Source organism: Kryptolebias marmoratus, linkage group LG22 (assembly GCF_001649575.2).
Source record: "Kryptolebias marmoratus isolate JLee-2015 linkage group LG22, ASM164957v2, whole genome shotgun sequence".
Taxonomy (NCBI): Eukaryota; Metazoa; Chordata; class Actinopteri; order Cyprinodontiformes; family Rivulidae; genus Kryptolebias; species Kryptolebias marmoratus.
This window is the reverse complement of record NC_051451.1, coordinates 2169601-2175000: the sequence shown is the minus strand read 5'-3', so window position 1 is coordinate 2175000 and position 5400 is coordinate 2169601.

Genomic DNA, 5400 nt, shown 5'->3' with positions numbered 1-5400 from the left:
TGTCCACAGGGACATGTTAAACTGTAATCAGCATCACAGCTGTCTGCAGTCTTATAATCAGTCAGTCTGCCTGTTTAAAGGGTGACAGGTAGTCACAGGGCTGTTTGGTATCATGGTGTGTAACACTGACCATGGAGCACAGAAAGCTGAGGACAGAGTTGTCTCAGGAGCTTAGAAAGAAACTGATTGAGCAGCATGTTAAAGGTAAAGACTATAAGACCATCTCCAAGCAGCTTGTTGCTCCTGTGACTACAGCTGCTCAGATTATTCAGAAGGTTAAGGTCCACAGGACTGGAGACAACCTCTCTGGACGTGGACACAAGAGGACAGCTGATGTCAAATTGAAGGGACAGATAATAAGAGATTGGAGAGGAACTCCAAGGTCAAGGGTCATCAGTGTCAGATTCCACCATCAGTCACTGTTTGAACCTAAGTGGACTTAAGGTGATTGAGGGGGACCCCAAATCATAAAAATCCAGACTGTCTTTGTAAAAATGCATATTGACAAGCCACAAAGCTTCTGGGAGAATGTCCTTTGGACAGATGAGACAAAACTGGAGTCTTTTAGCAACAAGTCCCATCAGCTCTGTGCTCACAGTCCTCAGTGTCAGAAAGCTTGGTTTCAGTCTCAGGTCATGGGTCTATCAACAGGATCATGAGCCAAACCTCACAGCTAAACATCCACGAATGGCTCAGAACAAATCATTGGATTGTTCTGAAGTGGCCTCTGAGCCCTGATCTAAATCCTGTAGAACATCTGTAGAAGGAGCTGAAGCTGTAAGGAGCTGTATGTTGGACAGGTGGACCAACATACCTGTGGACAGGTCAAGTCTCAGAGAGAGGGACAGACATCACTTTACTGCAGTGATTGACTCTAAATGTTGAGCAACAAAATATTAAGTTCAGGGTACCGTCCTTATTATCAATGTCGGTTTTATTAGATTCTTCTTTTTTTTAAACTCTGTTTAACCAAAATTCAAAAACAATGATTTTCATTAGTTGTTTTTAGTATTTTTTTATTGCTTTTGACAGTTTCATGTTATTTCAGTCACCTTTGAGAGTTTTTCTTTCTTTAAGAAAAGGTTACCACTAAATTTGTCCATGTCTGAGCTGAAAAACATACTACTGTATGTGACATTTTGTTACTATGATTTATTGAAATTAAAATTTCTTGTGTGCTTTTGTCTGTCTGTTAAAAAACGTCTCATCAACCACTTGATAAACTGTAAAAAAAACTCTTAGAAAGTAATCATTGGAGGTACAATTACAACTTTTTAACTCTTACAGCCAACCCAAATCAAGATGGTTGCCACAGCTAATTGACCATCGAAAATACAAAAATGACTCTAACTCAGTACTTTTTTACAGATATTATGGGGTGTGGTCATAGGTGAGAGTCATCTCCAACACAAAGTCTGAGTGCTAGCAGATCATTTGTGATCTTTGTTTAAAGCTTTTGGCATGCAATATGGCCAGAGTTTTATATTTTCTTTTCCATACACCTAGCGGAAAATAAGTTGCCAATCTTGCTATCAGAAAACCAAAAGGTTTCTATTTTAGGTAATTTGTTTAAACAAAATCATTCAAAGTGAAACGCTACAAACAAAAGGCAAGGATGTAAACTCCTGCAGTGACAGTTGTGTCTGCAGAGTACAGACAAACAGTGATGGCACATGACTAGTTTGGTTTTGTTTAAAACACACACACATAAGTCTTGCTACTGTTGACAAACCCATAAAACTAAAAACAAAGAGTTCACTGGAAGTTTGTCAGAGTTTTCTGGAAGATGAAAAGCAAATAAAGTCAAGAGAAAAATGCAATTATTGTTTCGTTTTATTCTTTCAAGTCTTGTATTTGCAGCTACATGTCAGGTAAACACACAGTGACAGCTCTGTGTCTTTTCAGCAGGGAAGATATTTCTGCTTGCTTATCAGAACTGGCCTACAGCACATATTTTATCATTTTCTACTGTCAGCTTCACTGTAAAGGGACAACTTTGTCAAGCTGTGGATTCTTTCATTATCAGCTCTTTGCATGTGTTTGAATTTGCTGAGTGAAAATCCGACTCAGATATGAACCCAAGCTGGTGTAGCAGCACATCAGATTTCTGCCTCGCTTGTACCAAACCGAGGCTCTTTCCATGGCAACTGTATCAGTGGCATTTTGACAGACGCAGGCCGCGTACCAACCAAATGACAAATCAACAACGCTGATTCCATCAGACTTCCAATGAAATGCTTTTTATTCCTGTCTTTGTGTGTGCATGCTTTCTGTATGTCTGTCTTCAAAGATGGCAGAGCCATGCATCTAAAATCAGAATGCTAAGTGTGCCAGTGGGATGAAGAAAATAAAGTGGCAGTTTTAATTCAACAGGAAATGATACATGCTGTCAAATAATCACTGACAAAAAATATTACTGTCCTAACAGTGATTAAAAACTACAGACAGTTTTTTTCATTCTAAAAGGTACATATGCAATGTTCATCTTGCAGATTTCAACTTTTTAAAACAAGCTTAGAGTGTCATGTATGTTACAACACTGATGGGATAAAATAGGCTAATCAAGGACATGGTTTTGTGTCTGTGGTAGGCAAAACTGTTTTCTCATTTTGATTGCCATTAGTCAAAAGCACTCTCTAGAATCATAAAGGATGGTTAAAATGGGTGGCATGACGGAGCAGTGGTTAGAGCTCTCACCACCCAACAAGGTCATAGGTTTGCCTCCCGGCCTGGACTCTTTCTGGTGTTAGACATGTCCTAAGTAAGTACTATTAAGAAACAGAGGAAAACCAATTGTTTAGTTGCCTTTATCGGCTGTGTCAAGGCCTGCCATATCATGAGCAGTTCACTGATGATGGCCACATGCTTACACATCACGATAGCATTACACCCACAGAATCACTTGCTTGAACCAGTTAAAGCCAGTTTTTGACAACACATAGTACGATTACTGATATCATGATTAAGTGTTGCTCCGACCCTCTGTGTCGGGAGGAGCCTAGGATCTATAAGAGTCGATGATTCCTTTGTTTGAGACTTCTCTCTGCTGCATCCATAAGATGTTGTAGACAGAAGTCCTAGCCCTGGCCTTGTAATAATTTTCTGCCTATTAAGAATAAATAGTTAAACTGTAGTTCTTTTGTAGCACCATCCTTTAAAGGGCAAATTGCATGAGATCTCCATCCTGTGGAATAAAAGGACCGGAAGTGAGCTAAGGGTGGGTTCAACACTGGGTTGAGTTTACATGTTCTCCCAATAAATGCCTGTTTTTTTTTTCGGGTACTCCGGTATACATATACATGTTTTGTTAATTGGTAACTCTAAATTGTCCCTAGGTGTGAGTGAGAGTGTGAATGGTTGATTTTCTCGTTTGAGGTAGGTAGGTAGGTAGGTAGGTAGGTAGGTAGGTATATTTATTTATATAGCACTTTTCAGCACAAGGCAACTCAAAGTGCTTTGAGGATGAGAGTTGGCCACATTAACACTGTAAAATCTGGTGAATGTGCTTGGGAAGATCATGATGCAGCAGCACATATTGTTTCCAGCAGAAGGCCCCTCATAGTTGTCCAGGAAGTGGAGACACTCCTGGTAGAGTGTGTCTTCACGCCTTACAGTAGGGAGCAGCATCCTGCACCGTAGGTATGGCAGATGATATCCATAGTCCAGTGCAGGAGAGCCTGCTTGGAAAGAGGACAACCTAACCTTGGACCTCCATAACATAAGAACAGCTGGTCTGAGCAGAACACCACTGGGAAAACAGGTGCCACCTATTTTCATATTGCTGAAAGGGTGCCCTGGAGTTTTAAATGGTGTGTCTGACGGGATCTGAACACCCAGTTAGCTGCAGCCCAAACCTTCCAGTGGCCACACCCACAGACAGCAGATCCCTCCTGGTTGGAAGACACCAGGGGATGCTGTGACACAGGCTATGTAGCAGTGGGAACCATAGCCATGCTGGCCAGTACAGAGCTACCAGCAACAATCTGTGCCCTACCTGAAAATTCTCTGAAGAGTAGGCCAAATCAGGGAAAGGGGCGGAAAAGTGTACATGTGGACCCTTGGCCAAGGATGAGCTAGTGCCTCCTGGCCTAGAGTGTCTGATGCCCCAGTAAGGGAATACCATAGCGGACAATAAGTCAACCCCTTCGTGGGCAAACATAAGATGTACCAAGGAATTTACAAGGCATCCAGCATGAGCCCTGGCATTGTAAGCTTAACAGAGGAGGTTATCTGTAACATGACATTGAGCATGTGGGCACCCAACATCATGACGCAAAGCTTCATCTGGTGACACAATGAATGAGGCAACAGCAGGTTCAATGGCTGGCATTTGATCCAAGAATGTCTTGACCGACTCATGCATAGCCTTCAACACCCAACCATCTGTGGAGAGGTGTAAAAAGGTTTTAGGGTCCCCCCAACAAGCACGCAACTCCCTCAGGTACTTCTCTGATGTAGAGACAGAAAAGGGAGAAGGAGCCCATCAGTGTCTGAAAAAAGCACTTCCAGGAGTGGACTCCTGCCCCTGTGGGACATCTAACTTTAGCTGCCTCAAGGCCATATGCATGATGTCCTGCATAGAGCTGTCTCTTGACCCAATAGCTGCACTCTGAGACAAAGAGAGTGAGCCAGTCTCCAAAGCGCGAGATGACTGGGCCTCATCTTTACTCTCAAAGTGAGAGGCAGAGGCAGCCAGAGACAAGACATCTTCCTCTGCGCCAACTCAGGCATAGGTGGAGAAGAGAACCCAGTCTCCGCCACTGAAGTATCCAGCTGGTGTGCCTGAAAAAAGGATTTCATCTCTGCCAGTTCTGCAGACAACTGCTCAACCCTTGTGGAAAGGCCCTGATCAGTCTTAGCTTGCCTTTTCTTACTAGGAACCACAGTAACCGTGGCTTCACCCTGGTGCTTCAACTGCCTAGGTGGGGCCACCTGCCTAGAAGGTGGAAGGTCAGTGTTACACTCAGGGACAAACTGGGCCAGCTGAGACACCCTCATAGCATGCAGTTCATGGAGGAATTCTCAGACAGGGCCTCCACCAAGTGATCATGCCCAAAGCAGGCAGGGCAAGAAAGGCTAACACCATTAGCACCAACGCCCCCCTGACCCGGAAACGAGAAGCGGTTAAAGAAAATGGATGGATGGAGTGATAAACAAACAAACACATAGCAGACTCCAGGAAAGACCAGAAGTGTGACAAGGCAGGACTTGACAGGATTCAAACTCGCAACACAACGACGAAGTTTTAAGAGTTTTATTGTGGACTGGACAGGAGCGGGAACTGTGACTCTAAACAGGACACTCACGTGACCGTCGTGGACTGGAACCGGAACAAGTAAGTTCTTCTTGGCTTGGTTACTAGTTGCAGACAGGCTTGTCTGAAAGGGGCTGAGGCGAGAG